At 37.8% G+C, this 26,922-nt stretch overlaps 1 protein-coding gene and 1 long non-coding RNA gene across 10 annotated transcripts in view; one reads left to right on the forward strand and one right to left on the reverse strand.

Moving 5' to 3' along the window:
* LOC103103133 (uncharacterized) overlaps nt 1–9,075 on the reverse strand; it is a 29,477-nt gene extending 20,402 nt beyond the window's left edge. For both annotated transcript variants that reach the window (XR_008915209.1, XR_457958.3), the window contains exon 1: nt 8,799–9,075. This is a non-coding gene — a long non-coding RNA (uncharacterized LOC103103133). The remainder of the gene's footprint in view (nt 1–8,798) is intronic.
* Nucleotides 9,076–20,651: 11,576 nt separating this feature from the next.
* Nucleotides 20,652–26,922, forward strand: part of CBFA2T2 (CBFA2/RUNX1 partner transcriptional co-repressor 2) — a 155,458-nt gene continuing 149,187 nt past the window's right edge. For 3 of the 8 annotated variants that reach the window (XM_056811746.1, XM_056811747.1, XM_056811750.1), the window contains exons 1-2: nt 20,746–20,880; nt 21,849–21,974. The gene's annotated coding sequence lies outside the window, so the exon portion shown is untranslated. Of the gene's footprint in view, nt 20,881–21,848; nt 21,975–26,922 lie in introns of all 8 variants that reach the window. The other 5 variants (XM_016426773.2, XM_056811749.1, XM_016426772.2 and 2 more) reach the window with 4 other exon arrangements.

Below are 26,922 nucleotides of genomic sequence, written 5' to 3' on the forward strand. Positions count from 1 at the left end.
ACATTATATTTACAGATTACTCCCATTCTATCAGAGGTCTCTTATAAGAAAATAAAGCTCATCTGAAAGCACACAGACCATTTCATATCTGTAGCATTCTTCCAACCTAATTTTTAAAATAGGCACATCTTTTAAAACATACACTTTTTTCATATGAGATGCTTCTTTGGGAGGGGAAAGAGAAAGGGAAGGTGGGGAAACTTAACTACGGTTGTGAAAAAAACTAAGGCACTGATAAAAAAATACTTATTGTTAAGAAGTATGTAATGAATCCAACTTGTTGTTTTCAATGCTGTCCTGCTTTTCTATGCCTCCTTTTGTTCTCTCAATTACTAATCTGGAAGAATGAGTTTCTGACTAAATAAAATGATCTTCATTGGCCCTCCTAGCTTAGATATTCTGGATTCTAAAAACTCTTTCAGTGCTGATACTCTAAAGTCTCTCTCAGCTTTGACATTCTGTGCTCTATGTGCTATGGTCCCTCTATTCCAGCTCTGATATCCTTGTTCTTTTTTTTTTTTTGGCAAGAAGTGGGGAGTAGGGGGTGGGTTTCTTTATTATCCCTGAAGGATATACTCTTGGGTTAGCCTCGCTATCTATGATTCACCCTTTTGGATGACTGATGATGCCCTATGGAAAGCCATAACTTGTTCAGTGAAGAATAGAGGCTCTTCCCAGCATACCTTCAATTGTCTTTTGTTCTTATCCTGGCTAAAAAGATGGGTGAGTTCCAATTGGCCCACCAATTATCCTATTATCGGCCATAGGGATAAGTAATGGGATAGAGCCAGTAGGCATGTTTTATGGATGGAATCCAGCACCTAGGTCCTGGTTGAGTAATTAATTCACACAGGGAAAGATTGCAAGGGAGTTCAGTCAGTGACGTAGTTATTTTGTTGAGCATCCAAAGTGCCCAGGCATAGTGGACTAAGTGCTGGCCCTGGAATCAGGTAGACCTTTAGTAGTTGTGGAAACATGAGCAACTTGCTTTACTTTCCTGAGTCTTTGTTTCCTAATCTATAAAATGGGGAGAAATAGAATATAAACTCATCGAAGTCAGACACCACTTCACTTTTACATGGCAGACATTTAATAAATATTTGTCCTGTTGAACTGAGTAGAACTCATGAATGCTACTCCCAAAGGCAGTGTTGTGTGCAGGAGATAGATAAGTAAGATAGATAAGGGTCAGGAATTTTTTTTGGCTTTTATTATTTTATTTTTAAAAATTATTTTTCCAACATCAATTTTCAACATACCTTTTCCAGAATTATAAGATCAAAATTGTCTCCCTCTCCTGTCCTGGAGCTGGAAAGCAATTTGATCTGGATTATGCGTGCATTATTATGTAAAACATATTTCCATATTGTCCATTTTTGTAAGAGAATATTCATCTAAAACCCAAACCCCCAAATAAACTAAAGTGTAAAACCATATGCTTTTGTCTGCATTCCCACTCCAACAGTTCTTTCTCTGGAGGTAGATAGCAGTCTTTGTCCTAAATCCCTCAGAATTGTCCTGGGTCATTGTATTGTTGAAAATAGCCAAGTCTGTCACATTTGATCATCCCATAATATTTCAATTAGTGTGTACAATGTTCTCCTGGTTCAAGTCAGAAATATTTGACATACACTGGCTTCATGGCCCTGGATTCAAATCTCTATCAAAACTAGAATGATGATGCAGCAAAGATAACTGAAAAGGAGTACAGCCAAACTTTCCAAAAACCCAGGCAAGAGTTTTCCATGCTAGATCTTGATGAAGGGCCCAGATGAAGCTGGCCATATTGCTTAAGCTTTCAAGGCTCAAAGCAGCACTCTAAGATTGTAAGCTGCTGATCTGCAATGGTAGAGGAGCTTTCTCCATGGCATTGTTGTTATTGTTGTTGTTCAGTCATTTCAGTCAGTTCTGGCTCTTTATGACTCCATTTTGGGTTTTCTTGGCAAGGATACTGGAATGGTTTGCCATTTCCTTCTTTGGTTCCTTTTATAGATCAGGAAACTGAGGCAAATAGAGCAAAACTATTTGCCCCGTGTCACACAGCTAAGTCTCTGAAGCCAAATTTAAACTCAGGTCTTCTTGACTCCCAGGCTAGAGTTCAATTTACTGCACTACTTAGCTGCCCTCCCCCAAGGTAATCACCAGTGAAATAACTCCAGGTCTCATCATCCTTATTATATTTCCTTTAGTACTTGCCTCACAGGGTTGTAGTGAGATTCAGATTAAATAATGTGAGTCAAGAATTTTATAAACCTTATGATGCTATATGTGTCACAGTAATTAATATCATTCAATCAGTCATTCTTGGTAGGAACCTGCTAGCTATGTTTCATTGTCCCAAAATACCAGGAAATTCTTCTAAAACCAGAAACTAAATTGGAACTTTTAAAAAAGTTTATTTATTTGTTACATTAATGTTCCCAGGTATCTCCTTCCTCCCCTCCCTAAACTAGATAAAGAACCGTTTGAACTATCTATCATCTATCTATCTATCTATCTATCTATCTATCTATCTATCTATCTATCTATCTATCTATCTATCATCTATCTATCAATCAATCTATCTATCTATGTATCTTCATATGTATATATAAAATTAGGTCTTGCATATTTCTATTTGTCAGTTCTTTCTCTGATGGTGGACATTCACAGTTATTCTTCAAATAATATTTCTGTTGTTGTGTATAGTGTTCTATTGGTTCTGTTTATTTCACTCTTCATAATTTCATGTAGGTCATTCCATGTTTTCTTAAAATTAACCTGATAATTATTTCTTATGGCACAGTAGTGTTTCATCACAAGCATATGCAGCAAACTTGTTTAGCCATTCCCCAATTGATGTATAAACTCTTAATATCTTAGGGTTTTTTGCCACCACAAAGAGAGTTACTATAAATAGTTTAGAACATATAGGTTCTCAGGAGAACATTGTATACAGAGACTGATACACTGTGGTACAATCGAATGTAGTGGACTTCTCTACTAGCAGCAATGCAATGATCCAGGACAATCCAGAGGGACTCATGAGAAAGAACACTATTCATATCTAGAGAAAGAACTTTGGAGCCAGAAATACAGAAGAAAAGCACATGATTGATCATGTAGTTTGACAGGGATATGATTAGACATCAAAAGATCACTCTACTGCAAAATACGAATAGCATGGAAATAGGTTTTGAACAATGATACATATATTACCCAGTGGAACTGCTTGTCAGCTTCAGGAGTGGAGAGAGGGAATAAGAGCAGGGGAGTGAGGGGGGATCATAAATCATGGAACCATGGAAAAATATTCTACATTAAAAAAAATATAGGTTCTTTTCCTTTTTTCCCTGATCACTTTGGGAAACAGACCTAATAGTGGTATTGCTGAGTAAAAGGGTATATACAGTTTTAGAACTCTGGGCATAATTCCAGATGCTCTGCAAAATGATTGAATCAGTTCACAGTTCCACCAACAGTGTATTAATGTAGCTATTTTTTCACATTCCCTTTAATATTTGTCATTTTGACCTTTAATCATTTTAGCCAATCTGACTGGAGTGAGATGATATCTAATTCTTGTTCTAAAACATAGACTTCAACTTCTACTTTCTGGAGCCAAGATGGCAGAGTAAGGAACACTCTGAGCTCACCCAAACCCACTTCCAAACCACACACACACACACACACACACACACACACACACACACTCTAAAATTCTGGAAGTGGCAGAACCAACAAAAGAAAGAGCAAAGTGATGTTTTAGCTCAAAAAATCATTGAGGGACAGCAGGAAGAACAAGTCTCACTGGGGCAAGAGGAGTAAGCAACAAAATCAGCAGGGTGAAGAGCAGCCTAACACATGCAGAGGAGTAGCCCAGCACTCACTGAGAAATAGTCTAGCACACTTTGCACCAGCACAACCAGGAGCTAAATGAGAAGCCTAGTGCAAGTACATGAAGGGAAACCCTCAGTGGGAGGTTCAGGCCAGCTCTTGCCACATGTTGGAGAGCTGGCAGCTAAGGAGTAGAAACCACCACAACCTAGGGCACATAGTTCTCTGGACAATACTCTACCTCAAAAGTAAAGCTGACCTTTAACATATAAGCAAGTTCATTTTAAAAAGCCTGACAAAATAAGCTAAAAAGAAAAAGCCTGACTCTGGAAAACTATTTCAACAGAGAAGACCAAAATTCAGGCTCAAAAGAAGAAAGCAAAACCAAAGCAGAAATATGTGAAAATGGAAAGAGGCTATATGTACAAAAATATTTTCTAGCAACTCCTTTTGTGGTGGCAATGAATTGGAAAGTAAAGAGATATCCATCAATTAGGGAATGGCTGAATAAGCTATGGTATATGATTCTAGTGCATTACTATTGTGCCAAGAGAAATCATGAGCAGGAGGATTTCAGGAAAATGTAGAACTTACATGAACTGATGAAGAGTGAAGTAAGCAGAATGAGAAGAACATTGTACACAGTAAGAACAATATTGTACAATGGGAAACTATGAATAATTTAATTATTCTTTTTTTTTAAACACTTACCTTCCATCTGAGAATCAATACTGTATATTGGTTCTAAGGTAGAAGAGTGGTAAGAACTAGGCAATGGGGGTTAAGTGACTTGCCCAGGGTCACACAACTAGGAAGTGTCTGAGGTTAAATTTGAAGCCAGGACCTCCCATCTCTGGGCCTAACTCTCAAACCACTAAGCCAACCAGCTGCCCCCAATTTAGTTATTCTTAATGATGTGATGATCCAAGATAATCCCCAAAAAAACTCCTTATGAAAAATACCAGTTGCTTCCAGAGAAGAATTGATAGAATATGAATCCAGGCCAAAGCATACTATATTTCACTTTCTTTCTTCATTTTTTCTGTTCATGTTTTCTTCCACAAAAGGATTAATGTGGAAAATTTTTAGGATAAAAAAAGAGAAAGAATATTGGAATAAATGGAATATTCCTTAAAATGACAAATAGCATGTAACCAAAACCATCAGCAGGCATTATCTGTAACAGAGATAAGCTAGAAGCCTTCCCAATAACATCAGGAGTGAAACAAGAATTCTCATTATCAGTTGTCACTACTATTCAATATTGTAGTGGAAATGGTCGCTATAGCAACAAGAGATGTAATGGAAGGAATTAGAATAGGCAAGGAGGAAACAAAGCTATCACTCTTTGCAGATAATATGATGATATATTTAGAGAATCCATGGAAAGGAAAAAAAACCAAAGCCCCCTTTAAAAAATACAATCCATCTCTCCCTTAATATTAACATATATATTTTTAAAACTCTTCCCTTCCATCATAGAATCAATATTATAAATTGGTGCTATGGCAGAATAGCAGAAAGGTCTAGGAGTTAAGTGAATTGTTCAGGGGCACACAGCTAGGGAGTGTCTGAGGCCAGATATAAACTCAGGACCTCTTGTCACTAGGCTTGGCTGTCTATCCACTGAGTCATCTAGCTGCCAGACCAGACCAATGTAGTGCTACTCAAGACAACAAAGCTGCAAAGTAGGAATGAGCCCAGACCGAGCCACTCAATACAGGTATATATACAAAGGCAGAAATATCGGGGTGAATGACCAGCCCAGCCTGAGCTACTCAACATAGAAAGCAAAGGAGAGGGGAGGACTATATTAGCTCAGGTGGAAATGGCACCCACTATAATCAGCTATAGAAACCTACCTTACCCTGTAGGGAAGTAAGAGGGTAGAGAGAATAATGGGAAGCATGGACAAAAAAGAGGGTGAATTGGAGGAGGCAGTTATCAAAAACAAAACATCTGTGAATAGGGAACAACTAAAAGGAGAGAGAAAGAGAAAGGTAAACGAGGGGGAAATAAGGTAATTGGAAACATACAATTAGTAATCATAACTGTGAATGTGAATGGAATTAACTCACCCATAAAACAAAAGGAGAGCAGCGTGTGTTAAAAAATGGCAATCCTACATAAATTAATTTTCTTATTCAATGCCATACCAAACTACCCAAAAATTATTTCATAGAATTAGAAAAAAATAATAAAATTCATTTGGGAGAACAAAAGGCCAAGAATATTAAGAGAATTGATGAAAAAATATAAAGAAAGGACACCTAGCCACGCCAGACCTCAAGTTATACCATAAAATGGTAATCATCAAAACAATCTGGTACTGACTAAGAAATATAGTGCAATAATAGAATAGATTAAGTAATTAACCCACAGTAGTTAATGTCTATAGCAACTTAGTGTTCGATAAATCCAAAGATCCAAGTTTTTGGATAAAGAACTCACTATCTGACAAAAATTGATGGTAAAACTAGAAAGAATCTGGTAAAAACTAAGCATAGACCAACATCTCACTCCATACACCAGGATGAAGTGAAGGTGGATACTTGATCTAGAAATAAAGGGTGGCACCATAAACAAATTAGGAGAACATAGAAAAGTTTACCTGTCAGACTTATGGATGAAGGATAACACTTAAGACCAAATAAAGATGTAGAGAACATTATGAACAGATAAATGAACAAAAGAACAGATAAAAAAACAGATTACATTAAATTTAAAAAGTTTTGTACAAACAAAACCAATGCAACCAAGGTCAGAAGGGAAGTAATAAATTTGGTGGGAAATCTTATAGTAGTAAGTATCTAAGGCCTAATTATCAAATATATAGAGAACCAAGTCAAGTTTATAAGAATGCAAAGCATTCCACAATTGAGAAATTGTCAAAATACATGAACTGGCAGTTCTCAGAGGAGGAAATTAAAACTATCTATTGTCATATGCAAAAATGCTCTAAGCCACTATTGATTAGAGAAATGAGAATTAAAACAACTATGAGATGCCACCTAACATTTCTCAGACTGGTTAACATGACCAAAAAGGGAAATGATAGATGTTGGAGGGGATGTAATGGTATACTATTGTGTCATAAGAAATGACAAACCAGACAAGTTAAGCAAAAACTGGAAAGATTTACATGAACTGATGCAGAGTGAAGTGATTAGAACAAGGAGAACAATGTATATAGTAACTGAAATATCTTATGATCAGCTAAGAAGGACTAAACCATCATCAGTAAAGCCAAGTTTCCAAGATAACCACAAGGGATTCGTGTTGGAAAATACTATCCACAATCAAAGAAGGAACTGTTGGACAATGATTGCAGATCAAAGCATGCCATCTTCCACTTTATTTCCTTCATGACTTTTTTTATTGTATGTGTGATATGTGACTTCTTTCTATTATGAATGATATGGAAATAAGTATTGCACAAAAGCACTGGTATAACCTATATCAGATTATGTACTGCCTTGGGGCTGGGGGAGAGAAATAAATCCTAAAATGTCAGAAAGCAATTGTCAAAATTTGTTTCTACATGTAAATGAAAAAAGTAGCTTAAAAAAATTAAAATGAACCCCTTTGAGGTATCTTGGATCCTTGCCTTATTGATAATAGTTAAGTCATTTTTAGTTGATTATCATACACTATCATTGTTACCAATAGTACAATTACCAATGTACACAAAATTCTCCTGGCTCTGCTCATTTCACTTAGTGTTGCTTCACATAAATCTTTCCAGGTTTTTTTTGTGATCATTTTGTTTCTCATTTCTTATGGCACAATAGTATTCCATTACAATCATATGCTCCAACTTGTTCAGCCTTTCCCAAATTGATGTATATTCCTACAATTTTCTTTGCTATAAAGATTTTTGTGCAAGTAAGTCCTTTTCCTCTATCTTTAATCTCTTTGAGCTGCAGGCCTAGTAGTAGTAATGCTGGGTCAAAAGCTATTCACATAGCCTTTGATGGCTCTTTGGGCATAGTTCCAGATTCCTTTCCAGAACAGTTGTATCAGTTCACAGCTCTACCAACAGTATATGACTGTCCCAATTTTTCCACATTCCCCTCCAACATGTATCAATTTCCTTTTTTGCCATGTGAATCAGTCTGATTGGTGTGAGATACTGGTGTCAGAATTGTTTTAATTTGCATTTCTCTAATAATGATTTGGAACATTTTTTTCATATGACTATAGATAGTTTTAATTTCTTCATCTGAGAATTGCCTGTTCATATCCTTTGATCATTCTTCAATTGGGGAATGCTTTGCATTCTTATAAATTTGACTCAATCCTCTATTTATTTGAGAAATAAGACATTTGTCAGGGACATATGCTATAAAGATTTGTTCTAGCTTGTTGTTGGCCTTCTAATCTTGGCTGAATTGATTTTTGTTTGTGTGAAACCTTTTTAATTTAATGCAGTCAAAGTTATCTCTTTATTATCTTGTTTGTTCTCTATATCTTGTTTGGTCAAAAATGAAAATAAATCCCTTATTACAGAAGAATTAATTTCTTCATACTTAGATCTTCCCCAATGTAGAAGGGATTGCCTTTTGTAGCAAGATGGAGTAACAGTTTTATGGAGGAGAAAGGGAGAGAAAGAGAGAGATCTAGAGATCTTCAAGTAGAAGCTAAAGGATCCTTTTTTATTTTTAAATTCTTTTTCCATATTACATATAGAAACTATTTTAAATAATCATTGTCTGAGGAATATGGTAGAATAGGGCATAAGATTACCTCACCCTCCCAACTCCCCCACAATCAGAAATAACACCACAAAATCAATACTAAAAGTAGCAGAAATAGATAAGAGGTGGGAGTAAAGGAATGCAGTAAAGGACAATGTCGTTGGAAATCCTCTGACCTCCCTGGTCGATATCCCATCTGATTGAGGCTTAAAGCTCAAACACCCTATAGCAAATAGCTAGGAACCTATAAGTGGCAAGCTCTGTGGCCAGTGTGGGCAACCTCACCTTGTCTACTTGACGTGGAAATCTACAGCCCTGTGGCAGATACCTTGGAGTCAATGGCAGCAAATCCTGGGGGCAACTGTGTAGTCTGCAGCCTCAGCACTGGCGATCCCTACTCACCCATAGCTCAGACATTGGCAGCTGACTGATGAGGGAGGACTCAGAAAGCCCAGGAACACTAACATGACAACTCTGTCTTCTGTGGCTTCAGAAGAGGAGGAGTGAGAAGGGACCACACCTTGGTGAGTATAATTGCTGAAGGGTGAGCTTGGTTGCTGTGGTTACTCCCAGGAGAATGGAATCCCTGCTTGCCATTCTAGAAGAGAGGTGAGCTGGTGCTCACAAACAGCTGGAGACCACAGGGAGTGAAGCAGTCTGTTTGCAGTGGCAGAAATGCCAGAAGGCCTTGGTTGGAGCACATCAAGTCAATCACAAACTGAAACACAAGCTGACAGAAGCAGGGACTATACCTGGCCCTAGATTAGAGAAATCAGAAGAACTAAGTAAAGGCTCAGGAAATAACAAGCACAAAAAACCCCTAAAACTTGAGGCATTATATCCCATACCCCGGGAATAGAGCCTGACCCTAGTATACAGCCAACAATTAAACTTACTGTCTACTAATTTCTTTATGAGTAAGCAAAAGAGAAAGAACCCAACTATAGGTAGCTACTATAGGGACAGAGAAGACCAAGGTTCAAATTCAGAGGATGTGAAGTTGAAATGCCTATTTCTAAAACAGTAAAGATGAATGGCAAATGGTCAAAGATGAAAAAGATGTTTTGGAAGAGCTTATAAAAAGACTTCCAAAACCAAATGAGAGAGGATGAGGAAAAATTAGGAAAAAATGCAAGAAAATCAAGAAAATTATGAAATAAAGGTCACCTAATTGGAAAAAAGAGATAAAAAACTCATAGAAGATCATTAAAAATCAGAATTGGACAAGAGGAAACTAAGGCAACAAGAAATAAGAAAGCAAAATCAAAAATGGAGAAAAAATAGAAGAGAATACAAAACATCTTATTACAACAACAAAAAACTCACCTGGAAAACAGATTGAAGAGAAATAATATAATTGTCAAACTACTAGAAAGTTATGATTAAAAAAAATAATTTAAATATGATACTCCAAGAAATTATCAAAGAACATTTCCCAGAAGTTTTAGAACTAGAGGGTAAGATAAAAATGGAAAGAATACATCAATTACAATCAGAAAGCAACCCCTAGGAGAAAATGCACAGGAATATCATTGCTAAATTCTGTATTTACTAGATTAAGGGGGAAAAAATATTACAAGTAACAAAAAACAATTGAAATACTGTGGAGCTACAATCAGAATCACACAAGACGGCATCATCAGCATTAAAAGAACAAAGAGCATGGAACAAGATCCCAAAAGGATAACTGTGAATAATTTAACTATTCTCAGTAACAGAATGATCCAAAACTATCCCAAAGGACTCATAATAAAAAGATGTTTTAAAGCCATCTACTTCCATTCAGATAAAATCAAACTTTTTCCACTGTCTTAATCTTTTTCTATTTCAGTTTCTTTCCACAAAAGGATTAATATGAGGAACCATTCTATGTGATTGCATATATAAAATCTATATAAGATTGCTCAGTATCTCAGGGGGGTGCAAAGTCGGGGCTGAGGGTGGTGGAGAATTTGGACTGAATATTCTTCGAAAAATGTTGAAAACTGTTTTTACATGTAATTGAGGGAAAATAGAGAGAAGGATAATGAGACACACCAAAATCCATGGGATTTAGCAAAAACTGTAGAGAAAAGTATATATGTCTAAATGCTTAGATCAGTAAGATAAAGAAAGAACAGATCAATGAATTGGGAATGAAAAATTTAAAAACTAGACAAAGAACCAATTGAATATTTCCAACTAAATACTAAATTGGAAATCCTAAAAATCAAAGGTAAGATCAATAAAATTGAACGTAAGAAAACCATTGAAATGATAAAACTAGAACTTAATTTTATGAAAAAAATCAACAAAAAAATAAACCATTGGTTAATTGGATTAAAAAAAGGAGAGGGAAGAAAACCAAATCACTAGCATTAAAGATGAAAAGGATGAATGAATATACTATCATTGAAGATGAAATTAAAGCAAATATTAGGAGTTATTTTGCTCAACTATATGGTAACAGATTTAACAATGTAAGTGAAATGGAAGAATACCTACAAAAATATAAACTGCCTTGACTATCAGAGGAGAAAATAGAAATAGAATATTTAAATAAACTTAATTTAGACAAATAAATTGAACAGACCATAAATGAATTTCCTTTTTTAAAAAAAAAAGCACCAGGACCAAATAAATTCACAAGTGAATTCTGTCAAATTTTTAAAGATAAATTATTTGAAATAAAAATTTAAAAATTTTTACCAAACTTCTTTTATGAAACAAACCTGGTGCTGATACCAAAACCAGGAAGAGCAAAAACAGAGAAAAGAAATTTGAAGACCAATTTCTTTAATGAATCTGGATGCAAAAATCCTAAATAAAATACCAACTAAGAGACCACAATAACATATCACAAAGATTATATATTGGGACCAAACAGAATTTATACCAGGAATGCAGGAACGGTTTAATATAGGGGAAAGTATCAACATAATTTATTATATTAATAATAAAAGTAACAAAAATCATATGATTGTATCAATAGATGCAGAAAAAGCTTTTGACAAAATACAACACTCACTCATTCCTACTTTTTAAAAAACTGGAAGGTGTAATTCTAAATGGATTTTTCTTAAAATGATATGAAGCATCTACATAAAATCATCAGCAAGTATTATTTTTAAGGGGATAAGCTAGAAGTCTTCCAAATAAGATCAGGAGTGAAATAAAGATGCCTATTATCACTGATATTCTTTAATATAGTATATTGTGGCTCCCAGTAGCTGCTAGCATGCGGCAGCGGCAGCGGCCACACCCCGGGCAAAATGCTAGGAATAGCAATAAGATAAGAAAAAGAAATTGAAGGAATCAGCCTGGGAAAAGAGGTACTAAAACTATCTCTTTTAAAAGCCAATATGCTAGTATATATGGAAAGTCCTAGAGGTTCAACTAAAAGTTAGTTGAAACTAACAATTTTAACAAAGTAGCAGGATATAAAATAAATACACATAAATCATCAGCATTTTAATATATTACCAGCAAGGTCCTAGAAGAAGAGATAGAAAGAGATACTCCTTTTAAAATAACCATAGACAGAATAAAATACCTGGGAGGATACCTGCCAAAACAAACCCAAGAACTATACAAACATAATTATAAAACAGTTTTTACATAAATAATTTCATATTCAAATAACGAGAAATATTAATTCCTCATGGGTGGGCAGAGACAATATAATAAAAATGGCAATCCTACTAACCTAATCTACTTATTCAATGCCATCCCAATTAAATGACAAAAAATTATTTTATTAAGCTAGAAAAATAGTAACAAAGTTAATTTGGAAGAACAAAAGATCAAGAATATCAAATTAATTAAAAGGAAAAAATGTAAAAGAAGAAGGCCTAGCTGTACCAGATTTTAAACTGTATTATAAAGCAGTCATTATAAAAATTATCTGTACTGGTTAAGAAATAGAAAATTAGATCAGTGAAACCGAAGAGACATAAAAAAAAGTAATGAAAGATTTCAGTAACCTTGTATTTGACAAAAAGCATAGATCCAAATTTTGGGAATAAGAGCTCCCTATTTGGTAAAAAATGCTGGGACAATTAGAAAGCAATTTAGCAGAGACTACGTATAGATCAATTTCTTAAACCATTCACTAAAATAAAATCAAAATGTATTGGTGACTGACATAAAAGGCGCTATCATAAGTAAATTAGAAGAATGCAGATTACCTGCAGATTTGTAACTAGGAGAGGGATTTATGAGTAAATAAGAGATAGAGGATTGTGAATGTGAAATGGATAATTTTGATAACATTAAATTAAAAGGTTTCTGTACAAAAAAAATCAATGTAGCCAAGATTAAAAGGAAAGCGAAAAGTGACCGGGTGTCAAATTTTAGTCTCTTGGATAGAGATCTCATATCTCAAACACATAGAGAACTTTATCGAATTTGTAAGAATAAAGACCATTCTCCAAGTAATAAAAAGGCAAAATACATGAATAGACGTTTTTGGATGAAGAAATCAAAGCCATATATAAGTATATGAAAAAATACTCTAAACCGCTATTGATTAGAGAAATGTAAAACAAAACAATTTTGAGATAACATCTCCTATCAGATTGACTAAAATGATAAAAGGGCAAACAACGACAAATGCTGAAGGGATGTGAAAAAATGGAAAAATGGAATGTGGGGGGGGGGACCACTAATCCACTATTGGTGGAATTGTAAACTAATGCAAGCCATTTTGGAGAGCAATTGGAATTATGCCCATAGCATTATAAAACTTTGTATGTCCTTAGTCTCTTTCCCCAAGGAGATCAGTGAAAAGGTGAAAGAACTATATGTTCCAACATATTGATAGCAGCTCTCTTTGTAATGGAAAAAAAAAAAACAAAACTGGAAATTGAGGGAAATGCCCTTCAATTGAGGAATGGCTAAACAAATTATCTTAATGGAATACTACTGTGCCGTGAGAAATGATGAATAGGTTAAAATTTTTAAAAATCTGTAAGTTCTATATGAAGTAAGAAGAGTAAAAGGAGTGGAACCCAAGAAAACATTCTATACAGCTATAGAATTAATATTTAAAGAATAACCCCAAAATATCCACTTCCAGAGAATGAACTGGAAAGACACTATATATATATATAAAGATTCTATATCTATATCTATATCGATATCTATATTCTGTCAGGTGATACCTTCTGTGGTGCAGGGAAGGGAGGGAGGGGAGAGCTGAAATACTTGGAATGAATGCCATTTAATTAATTAAATAATAATAATAATAATCATTTTCTGACATTTTGCCTTCCATATTCTCTCCTGCTCTCTCCTCTCTCATCTCTTGGGGAAATATAGGTTATACATATGCTGTCATGTAATATGTATTTCCAGGTTTATCCTGTTGTGAAAGAAAGCACATATCACTTATTTTCGGGGGGTGGAAAACTCATGAAGGAAATGAAGTGAAAAATGGGACTTTTTTCAAGGAGTAGGTTCTTTCTAGCTCTGGTTCTCTGCGCAATGTATCCTCTTCCCTAGAGAATGGTGTTTGTAGAAGGAAAGAATGAGAGCTTTGCCATTTGTCCATAAGTTGTGCAAGCATTCATTCCACGTGAAAATTGTTTAGAATGTTGATGAATTCCTCCAGGCAAACAAATTTAGCCACAATCTTCCACAAGCCCTCACGAAGGAGAAAATCAAAGTACGGCAGCTATGGCAGTGGTGGTGGTGGTGGCAGCAGTAGAAGTTGTAGTGGTGGCAGCAGTAGCGGCGGTAGCTGCAGTGGTAGTAGTGGCGGTAAGCTGCCGGAGCGGAGGTAGCCGAGGTAGCGGAGGTAGCCGAGGTAGCGGAGGTAGCCGAGGTAGCCGAGGTAGCCGAGGAAGCCGATGTAGCGGAGGTAGCCGATGTAGTGGAGGTAGCCGATGTAGCGGAGGTAACGGAGGTAGCAGCCAGAGCAGAGTTAGTGGCGGTAGCTGCGGCGGCGGCAGTGGCGACGGCGGCGGTGGCAGCAGAGGCAGCAGCCAGCTGCGGCGGCGGCGGTGGCGACGGCAGCAGCAGAGGCAGCAGCCAGCTGCGGCGGCGGCGGCAGCGGCGCACCTTGCACAGTCTACCAGCACCATGCCCCCAAACTGAATTACTTCCATTTGAATTGTCTTAGGAAGATTCTGAATATCTCTTGGCAAGATAGGATACCAGATACTGAGGTCCTCTCAAAAGCTGAACTGCCAAGCATTCGAATTCTTTGGCAGAGAGCAAAAACTCCAATGGGTTGGCCACGTAACACCAATGCCGACCATTTGTTGGACCGAAGGAGGACTCGCTTAAGGCAAGCACTCCCTCAGAAGTCAAAATTAGCCATGCCACAACACTCTCAAAGTCTCTCTGTAGAACTTTGGAATTGATTGTGACACATGGGAGCTGCTGGCACAAGACAAAGTGTGCCCGCCTCAGGAAGAACACCATGCTCCGCCCATAAAGTAGAACCGTGGTAACTTGGCGAAATGCGAAATGCACAAATCCGTCCATATCTCCATTCCAGATGTTCTACTAGACTACTTGTGCTTGGACTATGGTACAGCCTTCCGAGTTGAGCCACAACTGAACACACTCCGCCTGACCCAGCATCTTAGAAAAATTAGGACTCGTCTAAACACTTCCCTAACATTTTGTGGCATGAATTAGAAAGAAGCATTCCATTTTTTTTTCTGGTTGTAGAAAATGCTCATTTTAAAGTATTGTAAACCTTTGCTCTGAAGTGAGCAGAACCAGGCAACCTTGTATACAGCAAAAGATATATTAAAAGTTGATCAATTGTGAAGGACTAACGTATTATCAGAAATGCAAGGTTCTAAGAAAACTCCAAGAGACTCCTGACCAAAAAAAAAAATGCTATCCACTGTGCTGGAGTCTGATAGCACATCAAAGCATGTCGTTTTTACTCTATTTCCTTCATGAGTTTTTTTTATTGTATGTGTGATATGTGTCTTCTTTGATAGCATGAGGAATATGGAAATATGTATTGCATGAAAGCACTGATATAACATATATCAGACTTTTTACTGAGTGAGGGAAGAAGGGAGGAGAAAAAAAAGGAAGGGAGTGAGGGAACCCGAAACACAAAATGTCAGATAACAATTGTCATACATGGTTTCTACATGTAATTGGGGGAAAAAAGATTTTTAAGTTAAAAACAAAAACCATCACAGGTATATATGGGTATGTGATTTGAGATTAGGCTTAAAAATTAGGATTAAAAATCGCTCTATAGCAAAAATGAATAATATGGAAATGGGTATCAAGTGACAACATTTGTAAAACCCAACGGAATTGCTTGCTTGGCTCTGGGAGCAGGGCGGGAAGAGGGGAGGGAAAGAAAATGAATCATGTAAACATGGAAAAATATTTTTAAAAAAATAAAATGTTGAAATGAAAAAATTGTGATACTCGGTAAAAAAACAAACAAACCCAAACTCTGCTCCTTTTATCTGATGCTTTTGTTAAGAAGGCTCCTGTTTCAACTTGTACTAGTATAGTCCAGAAGACAAAATTGTCCTTGATATAACAAAAATACACCCAAATGTCCCCCTTCCCTTTAAAATATACTTTTATTTTGCCTTCATATTTTTAAATGTTTGTTTAAAGAGTAAAGAAACTGTGTTAATGTTCTTGCTACCAAAAAAAAAAAGCAACAACTGTCATCCTCTCACTCCAGATCACCTGAACAATTCTTCAGGCCATCTAGTCTCCAGGGACCGATTATTTGGTTCAGATCATTGTTCCCCAAAGCCCCAGGTCACGCTGAGTTTTTGGGGAGGGAGGATAAAGGTAACTTTTTTGTAGTTCTGCCCCTTCGGGTCTGTTCCCTTTCCCCAACTAGAGTAACTCTTCCCTCTTAATCCTGCCCCTTGCCCCTCAAACAAACAGAATAGGATTGCCTATGTCAACATGGAATCTAGAAACCCCAAACTTGTAGCCTAGTAAGATATGATATACTCCAAGTTTTAAGACTAGTTTGTAAGTTTGTGACTCTTCTTGACTCCAGAAGTCTCCACCAGTATATCACACCCTTCTTCTGAGGATCGGACTCAGGACCTTCAGTTTAGGAGACTTACCCATCGCCTACTGCGCTAGTCACTCCGCTTCACCTTGGGCTCGGTCCCCACCTGAAGTGGATTGTTATTTACCTTAGGGCTCATTATTCAGGCTAAAACTGCTAGCCTGAGATTTCCTTCAGGGTATATTCTCACAGGAACAGGGAACAAGTACAAGCTTTGGGGTCTCCAATTTACAAACTAGTCCTAAAACTTGGGGTTCATCAGATCTTACTCGGCTACAAGTTTGGGGTTTCTAGATTCCATGTTGACACCTAATATATATTTATATCCCATCTGTACCTGGCAAACTCTTGGCCTAAAACTGTGGTATCCCTAGGACCTTCCTTAGTTTGTGTTGGCATACTCCGATACTCTGACCCATCTAGCAGGCAAGCCAGCCCAGATGAAGCAAGAAACCTGGAAGGAGGTGGCAGTTGCCAATTACTCCACTACCTACACTTTGTTCCCCCACCCCCACCCCAACAGTTTATTGTATTTTTCTCTCATTACATATAGGAACATTTTTTTTATTTTTGTTTTCTGAGGATTTGCTATCCAAATTCTCTCCCTTCTTTCTTCTGCTCCCCTCTTACTAAGACAAGTAATGTCACACAGTTACATGTGTGCTATTGTGCAATATGTATTTCTATGTTCATCATGTGAAAGAAGACACATACATATAAAAAAACTCATGAAGAAAATAAAGTGGAAAATGGTAAGCTTTGATCTGCATTCGAACTCATTAGTTCTTTGTATGGTGAATAATCTTTTTCTTCATGAGTCTCTTGGAGCTTTCTTGGATTGTCAAATTGCTGAGAACAGTTAAATCATTAAGAATTGATCATTGCATACTATTGCTGTTACTGGGTACTGATTCTGCTCATTTCACTTTGCATCACTTCTATTTAAGTCTTTCCAGGGTTTTTTGTGATCATATTGCAATTTCTTACAGTGCAGTAATATTCCATTACAATTATATACCACAACTTGTTCAGCCATTCCCCAATTGATGGACATGCCTTCAGTTTCTAGTTCTTTGCCATCACAAAGAAGAGCTGCTATAAATATTTTTGTACAACTAGGCTCATTTCCCTTTCTTTGATCTCTTTGGGATACATATATCTAGTAGTGGTATTGCTGGGTCAAAGACTATGCACAGTTTTATAGTCGTTTGGGTTTGGTTCTGATTTGCTCTCCAGAATGGTAAGATTAGTTCACAACTCCAATAGTGCATTAGTGTTCCAACTTTTCCATATCCCTTCCAACATTTATCATTTTCCTTTTCTGTCATATTACCCAATCTGATAGGTATGAGGTAGTACCCAGAATTCTTTTAATCTGTATTTCTCTAATCAATTTGTGATTTCAAACATTTTTATGTGCCTATACATAGCTTTGCTTTCTTCATCCGAGAACTACCTGTTCATGTCCTCTGACCATTTATCAACTGAGGAATGTCTTGTATTCTTATAAATTTGATTCGGTTCTCTATGTATTTGAGAAATGGGACCTTTGTCAGAGATATTTGCTATAAAATTTTTCTCTTAGTTTTCTGATTCTCTTCTAATCTTGGTTGCATTGGTCTTTTTTTGTATAAAACATTTTTTAGTTGAGTATAATCAAAATTATCCATTTTACATGTCATAATGTTCTCTATGTCTTATTTGGTCATAAATTCTTCTCTGATCCATAGATCTGGCATGTAAAATATTTTGCACTCCTCTAATTTGCCTTTGGTATCATCTTTTATTTCTAAATCATGTATACACTTTGACATTAAAATGGTATATGGTGTGAAATGAGATATCGGTCTATGCCTAGTTTCTGTCACACTGTTTTCCATTTTTCCCAGCAATTTTTGTTAAATACCGAGCTCTTCTCCCAAAAGCTTAGACTTTGGGTTTATCAAACACTAAGTGACCTCTATATGAGAAATTGTCTATAAAAAATTTCCCCCCATTTTCTGCTTTCCTTCTAATTTTGTCTATGTTCGTTTTATGTGTATAAAACCTTTCACATTTAATGTAATCATAATTATCTATTTTGCATCTCTCGATGCTTTCTATTTCTTGTCTATTCAAAATTCTTCTCCCCTCCATAAATCTAAGAGGTAATATATTCCATGTTCTTCTAATTTGTTTTTTATCTCCCTTTATATCCAGGTCATGTGTCTATTTTGATCTTATTTTGTTAAAAAGTATTAGATATTATTCTATACCTACTTTCTGCTATATTTGCCTTCCAGTTTTTCCCCACGATTTTAATCAAACAGTGAATTCTTTTCCTAAATATTGAATCTACTTCTGACAAATTCAAGGTTACTTTAATCTTTTACTATTATTTGTCATATGTCTGTTCTTTTCTATTGATCTACCTTTCTATTTTTTAACCAGTACCAGATAGTATTGATAATTACTGCTTTGTAATACAGCTTAAAATTTGGTACTGCTCGACCTCCTTCCTTTAAATTTTTTCCCATGAATTCATTTGATATTCTTGATCTTTTGTTCTTCCCAAATGAATTTTATTATTTTTAGCTCAATAAAATAATTTCGGTAATTTAATTGGTATGGCTTTCAATAAGTAAATTAGGTAAGATTGATGTTTTTATTATATTGGCTCTGCTCACCCAAGAACAATTAATATTTTTTTCAATTATTTAATTCTGACTATTTGTATAAAAAGCATTTTATAATTATGTTATGTGGTTCCCAGGTTCATTTTGGCAGTTATACTCCCAGGCATTTTATTTTGTCTATGGTTATTTTAAATGAGATATCTCTTTCTATCTCTTCTTGCAGGGCTTTGTTAGTATTGTATAGAAATGCTGACGATTTATGCAGGGTTATTTTATATCCTGCTACTTTATTAAAATTATTGTTTAACCTAACTTTTTAGTAAAATCTCTAGGATTTTCCACATATACCTTCATGTCATTATCAAAAAGACATTATCTCTTTGCCCATTTTGATTCCTTCAATTTGTTTTTCTTCTTTTATTGCTATTTCGATCATTTTAATACTTTATTGAATAATATTGGTGATAACAAGCATCCTTGTTTCACTCCTGATTTTATTTTATCCCTGTTGCAAATAATGCTATCTATTCTTTTAATTTTTTTGCTAACTTTGTACTTTATTTTAACATTAAATATTTTTTAGTTCCAAATTCTTCCCCTCTCCTTTACTCATTGAGAAGGCAAGCAATATGATATCAATTATATATGTGAAGACTCGCAAAACATTTCCATATTAGCCATATTGCAAAAAAAATCGGGAAAAAGGCATACTTCAATCTGCACTCAGAGATGGTTAGGTCTCTCTCATGAGGTGGATAACATTTTTGATCAAGAGGCCTCTGGAAATGTCTTCCACTCATTGTATTGATTAGAGTAGCTAAGTCTTTCACTGGTGATCATCATTACAATAGTGTTGTTACAATGTATAATGACCTCGGTTCTGCTCACTTCATTAATTCATATAGGTTTTTTTCCTGGTTTTTGTTTTTTTCGTGTCTAAAATCATACATCTTCCTTTCTTATGCACGATAATATTTCATCACAATCATATATCACCACTTGTTCAGCCATTCCCTAATTGATGGACATCCCCTCCATTTCCAATTCTTTGCTACCACAAAAAGAGCTGCTATAAATATTTTTGTACATGTCGGTCTTTTTCCTTTTTCTAATCTCTTTGAGATACAGACCTAGTAGTACTATTACTGCTACCTTCTCTTAGAAAGTGATGGGTTATCCCATTTTTAAGTGTTTGGGAAAGGAAATTCCACCCCGAGTGGGGATGCATTCCTGAGTTTAACCACCAGAACTATTGGGAAATTCTGCTCTCTCTGAAGCTCCTGGCTAAGGGATTCAGGATACAGAAGAGGAGAATCATCAGCCATCGGCCAGAGTCAAGAGGCCCAGCAGTAGCTAGAGAGGGAGATGCTCCAGTGACGTCCGAGTAGGCGGTGCCCCCTCCCCAGCCCGGGATCGGTGGGGACGTAATGCATAGACAGGGGCCGGACCTTGTAGCAGAGGGGCGGGACCAGAACGTTGTCGGGCCAGTCCAGGGATGGGGCCAGTTCGGGGAGGGGCGGGATCAGAATGTGTCTGGGCCAGTCCAGGGACGGAGCCAGGTTGAGGGTGCGGGGGTGGGGCAGTCCAGGGGTGGGGTGGGGCCAGTCTGGAGGTGGGGCCAGTGGGGGGCGGGGCTGCGGCCTAACTGAGCTGGGTCTTGCTCTTCCTCTGCTGTCCGTGCTCGCTCGGAGCTGCTGGTCTGCGTTTGCACCACGGGCGATGGTGGGAATCTCGGGAGCTGCTGCAATTCACTGTAAGCGGGACTGGGGCTGAGAGGAAGCAACGAATGGGTCCAAGGCATGGTGGTCCCAGGGCCAGCGGGAGGAGAAGGGGTGTGTGTGTCCATTTAGTGCTTGGAGGGTTGGGGGGGGGGGTTGCCCCTTCCACGCTGGCTGCCGGGCCCCCCCCACGGCCACGGGCTGGAGATAGGGGTTTCCATCTCTAATCATAGAGAGGATCTAGAACCATGGAATGAGAGAACCAGAGAGGGAGAGTAACTTTCGCAAGGTCACACAGCACCAATTTAAGGTAGAGACCAGGTTAGACCACCCCTCCCTCCCCTCAGGTGTCCAGACTCCCAGCCCGGGCTCCCTTCCACGGGGCCCCGCCTCCTTCTTGGCCACCCAGGACGGACCCACGTAGCAAACCTTTGCCTGCTTAGGCGCGCTTTAAGACGCACTCCGGCGGCCAAGAGACCCAAGAGTAGGGGGCGGGAGGGGGGTCGTGTTTCAGGGCGCGCAGAGAGTGTTTGCCTTTGTGGAAGGTAGAGACACCCTTTCTTCGCTCCCTTCCGCCTTCTCTTCTCCCAGCCCTAACTAGCAATGGGCTTTTTACTAGATCCTTATGGTAAAGACTCCAATCGAAGATTAAAAACTCACCTTTTAGCGGTGGAGTCAGACCAAAAATTGTTTGGGAAAAATCCTACCCACCCCCAAAGCCCTCCACTAATAAATGCTTGTGGACCGACTAACTGACCACTGAAGTCCTGAGCTCTACAGCCCAGTCCACCATTCCTTCCTACCCTGAGAGACGTGCCTCTCTTAGAGCGGTCAGTCTTTTTAGAATCAGCCCCTGTTTACCCTTGGGCTCTTTCCAAAAATTTGCAACTCTGCACCTGAGCTGACTCAGAAAGGGCAAGATGGGGGAGGAACCTCAGACAATGAAACCTGCTGGAGGGGTAACTTCCTAACTTAATGATTAAGCCCTCTAACTCTTTTCTAGGTGGGATCTACCTACAAAGTGTGGTTGCCTCTTGATATTTTACGTGTGTCTAGAATGCTCTGGGGTTCATCTGAAAAAAAAAATTAACGCCTACTTTGTGCCAGACACTGTGCTGTACAAAGAAAGGTAAAAAAAAAAAGAAAATCCGAGCTCTCGAGGAGCTCACAATCTAATGGGAAATTTTAGAATGAATCCAACACCCTCATTTTACAGATTATGAAACTGAAATCCAGAGAGATTTTTTAAAACTCGGGCCTTCGGGTTCTGAATTCTGAGCTTTTTCCATTGTCCAGTAATGTCTCTGGAGCTAGCAAATCTTTAATTTGCTGCTTGTGTGATCTCGAAAAAACTACCTTTCTCAGACTCAGTTTCCCCATCTGCAAAATGAGGTTCCTTTCAAGCTCTAAACAGAATGAAACCGGATTCTCATTGAAGATTCAATTGGTAGGGGGGTTGGGGGAGGGGAAATCTCTAGAATGAATTTCCGAAGTTTCCTTGGGCTGAATGGATGGAACCAACAAAGGTGTTTATTTATTGCCAATATGTCTCTTTAAACTGGAATTTTGATTTGGAACATTTTGGATTTTGCTGTCAATCCAGTTTTAATTATGCTGGAAAGGAAGGAGGGTGGCAGAATTTTAAGCCACGTCTTCTGAACTGCGTACAAAGACCCATCTTTTCTTCACCAAGACATGCTTCCTTTCATTGATTCATAAAGCAAATCTGAAGGGACATTGGTATCAAATCCTAAAATAAGGAATGCGTTTGCTCAACTGGTGCTTGATCCCCTCCATGTTTTACCTTGGGGGTGGGGTGAGAGCCTGGCGATGAGGTAAAAGAAAGATCTGCGAAGGCAAAAGATGTAGGAGGGGTGTGTCTGTGGCTGTGTGCGTGTGCATGCGTGCGTACCCGCTTGCGTATTTCTGCGCTGGGCTTGTGGGCGTTCATGGCTTGGCGCCTGCGTACCCCGCGGATGTGCTTACCTGCCTGCGTATATGGCCGAATCTATTTTTGACGCTGGCCCTAGTGCTCTTTTCGACTGCGTCACCATGCTGCCCAACAGTTATAATAACCAATTTTTATAGAGAGCTAGGAGGTTCGCAGAACGCTTTCTAAATACTGTTTTTGCGTACCGTTTTCGCGTATCTTTTCAGGCAGGAGGTAGGCGCTATTATCTATACCCGCATCACCCAGGAGAAGAGTTTAGGCAGACAGAGGTTAAGTCCCCTACCCTGGGACGTACCATTTGTAACCATCCAAGGAGGCCCATCCGCCCCTTCAGCCTGGGAAAGACTTCACGTGGCTGGGATGGACGCGGGTTCGAGCCCTGTCTACCCTTGATGGGGTTTACCGCCTGCAGAGATAGTTTACCAAGGCGTGGCCACGGAGCATGCTACAGCCTTGGCAGAGCCACCCATGAGAGGTGGGTGACAGGTAGACATTAAAAGTGGGTGAACAGCAAACCCTCACACCAGAGGGGTTAGTCATCCCTGAACCCCACCTAGACCGCCATGACTCTGGGATTGCCAAAGCTGGAAGAGATCTTAGAATACAAAGAATAAAATACTTGAAACAAAAGGGAGTTTTAGAGGCCAACTAGTGTATTTTTTTTAAACCCTTCCCTGCTGTCTTAAAATTGATACCAAGTGTGGATTCCAGAGTGGTAATGTCTGGGCAATTGAGGTTGAAGTGACTTGCCCAGGGTCACATAGCCAGGAAGTGTCTGAGATCTAATTTGAACCTAGGACTTCCCATCTTTCAGAACTGACTCTCTTATCTACAGAGCCACCTAGCTGCCCCAGCAACCCCTTCTTTTTACAAATAAATGGACAGTGAGCATTTGCCCTCACTGCTCTGTACCTGTGTGGTCTGGGAGGAAATGCAGAATCATTTTAAATATTAATTTGGTCAAATCATAATTAGGAAGAGAAACCTGTTGGGAGAAAGATATCATGCCAGGGAAAAAAAATCCACCTAGAATATATATGAGGCACCTCTTAAGCCACTGTTCCGCAAGTGCTTTTTCTTCTCTAGGCAGCATGAATTCAGTGGCTGAGTCTGGGCAGTAATAAGATGTTCAGCGCTGCAGTGTCCAAGCCCGGATTTGGTGTTTGGTGTGTTTGTGAATGTGTTGGCATTGCTTCAGAGACACTTAGTCTCCTCGGCTACTGCTCTAGCTTAGGGGATCAGGGCTCTCCCTATGTTTCAAATGCCAAGGGCTTCCCGTCCAGGATTTAAGTCACACTTGGGTAGGGTAGCTCTCCCCCTGGGTTCTATCATGGAAGAGTATACCCCACCCCACCCTTCCCTGGTCAGCTGTCTTTCAAGTATGTGCCCTTTAACACAGGGAGAGCTGGTAGAGGGAGTGGGTGGCTTAGAGCATGGCTATCTTGTGTGTCCCACTTACTAGAAAAAGATTTCTAAGAGCATGGCCCCCATCTGGGGATCAGCTTTAGACACTACTGCATAGAATAAGGCTTTTGATTACACATTTGTTATTGTTGTTCAGTCACGGTGGTGTTGGTGGCCCCGTTTGCAGTTAAAATGCTGGAGTGGTTTGCCATTTCCTTCTCCAGCTCATTTTACAGATGGGGAACTGGGGCAAACAGGGTTAAATTGACATGCTCAGGGCCACAAAGTCCCTAGACCCCTGTGATTACATGTGGACAGGGCTCCACAATTTCACATCCTTTTACAGGTTAGGAAACTGAGTTAGAGATGGGGAAGTGACGTCATCTTTTCTAGTGCCAGACCCAGCACTTTCCCCACTGTTCCACAGAACATCTGTAATGGGTTCATTGAAATGGTATTGCAGATCAAATTATTGTCTTCCCCTGTGTAAATTTGATGAATGTCAGATATGATACCCCAAATCAAACCACTCTTCACAATATAAGAAAAAAGAAAGGGGCTCTTTCTTGGTCTCAGTGTAAATTTAGAAGGTATTTTGTTATGTTTTTAAAAGGAAAGAAAAAAAGGATAGTTCAATAGGAAAGGAGAGAAAATAGAGGAACAAATAAGTTGATAGTTATCTAAAAGGTAATAAAGGTGGAGCAGTCCTCAGGAAGCAGGTAGGTCAAGGAGTCTTTTTTCATACCATTTTATTATACTTTATTTTGTTCTCTGGTAATACTGTATGTATATTATTGTATTTTTCCCAGTTACACATAGAAACAATTTTTAACATCTGACATTTTGTGATCCAGATTCTCTCCCTCCCTCCCCTTCCATATCTCCGAGACAATAAGCAATTAGTTAGTTATATATATGCTGTCATACAATATGTATTTCTATGTTCATCATGTTGTGTTAAAGACATGTCACATTCAAGGCCATTCATGAAGAAAATAAAATGAAAAATGGTATTGTTTTCTGCATTCAGACTCCACTAATTCTTTTATTATTGCATTTTTCATCATGAGTCCTTTGGAGTTGTCTTGGTGTTTCTGTGTTTAATGCTTTCCTGGTTCTGCTCCCTTCATTTCACCTCACTTCATGTGTCTTTCTAGATTTTTCCCAAAGCTTCCTATTTGTCATTTCTTATGGTTCAAAAGTATTCAATAGTATTCTATTACAATCATATACCAAAACTTGTTGAGTCATTCCCCAATTGATAGACATCTCCATAGTTTCCAAATCTTTGCTACCACAAAAAGAGCTCCTATAAATATTTTCATGTAAGTAGGTCCATTTCCCTTTCTTTGATCTCTTTGGGATACTGCTCTAGTAGTGGTACTGCTGGGTCAAAGGCTATGCACAGTTTTATAGTCCTTTAGGTGGGGTTCTGATTTGCTCTCCAGAATGGTTAAATCATTTCACAACTCCACCAGCAGTGCATTAATGTTTCCAGTTTTCCCATATTTTTTCCAACATTTATCATTTTCCTTTTCTGTCATATTAGCCAATCTGATAGATGTGAGGTGGTACCATAGAATTGTTTTAATTTGCATTTCTCTAATCAGTTATGGTTTAGAGCATTTTTTTCATACAACTATGGTTAGCTTTGTTTTCTTCATCTGAGAACTACCTGTTCATATCATTTGACCATTTATCCATTGGGAAATAACATGTATTCTTATAAATTTGACTCAATTTTCTATGTATTTGAGAAATGAGGCTTTTGTCAGAGACACTTGCTATAGAAATTTTCCCCAGTTTTCTGTTTCCCTTCTTATTCTTGGTTGTATTGGTTTTTTGGTACAAAACCTTTTTAGTTTAATGTCATCAGAATTGTCCACTTTACATCTCATAATGTTATGTGTTTTATTCGGAATTTTTCCTTTATCCCTAGGCCTGACATGTAAACTATTTATTTTAAAATCATGTATCCATTTTGATTTTTAAATGGTATATGATGTAAGATATTGGTCTGTGCTTAATGTCTGCCATATTGTTTTCCAGTTTTTCCAACAGTTTTTGTCAAATAGTGAGTTCTTCCAAAAGCTTGGATCTTTGGATTTATCAAAGAGTAAGTGACTGAGGTTATTTACTACTATATGTTGTGTATCTGATCTATTCCATTGATCCACTTATTTCTATCTTTTAGCCAAAACCAGATTGTTTTGATGATTACTGCTTTATAATAACAGTTTGATATCTGGTAGGGCTAAGCTACCTTCTTTCACATGGTTTTTGGTAATTAATTTTCTTGATATCTTGACCTTTTATTTTTCCTAAATGAATTTTGTTATTTTTTTCCTAGCTCTATGAATAATTTTTGAGTAGTTCGATTGGTTTGGCACTGAATATGTAATTTAAGTAGAATTGTTTTTATTATATTGACTCAGCCTACTTATGAGCAATTAATGTTTTTTCCAGTTTAGATCTGACTTTATTGGTGTGAAAAGTGTTTTGCAGTTGTGTTCATATAGTTCCTGGGTTTGTCTTGGCAAGTAAGACTTTCAGCTATCTTATTTGTTTACAGTTATTTTAAGTGCAATTTTTCTTCTTGATGTTGGACTTTGTTGGTAGTATATAGAAATGCTGATGATTTATGTGGGCTTATTTGGTATCTTGCAATTTTGCTAAATTAGTCACTAATTGTTTTGATTAGATTTTTGGTTGATACCATCAC

The sequence above is a fragment of the Monodelphis domestica genome, chromosome 1 (genome assembly GCF_027887165.1).
Source record: "Monodelphis domestica isolate mMonDom1 chromosome 1, mMonDom1.pri, whole genome shotgun sequence".
Lineage (NCBI taxonomy): Eukaryota > Metazoa > Chordata > Mammalia > Didelphimorphia > Didelphidae > Monodelphis > Monodelphis domestica.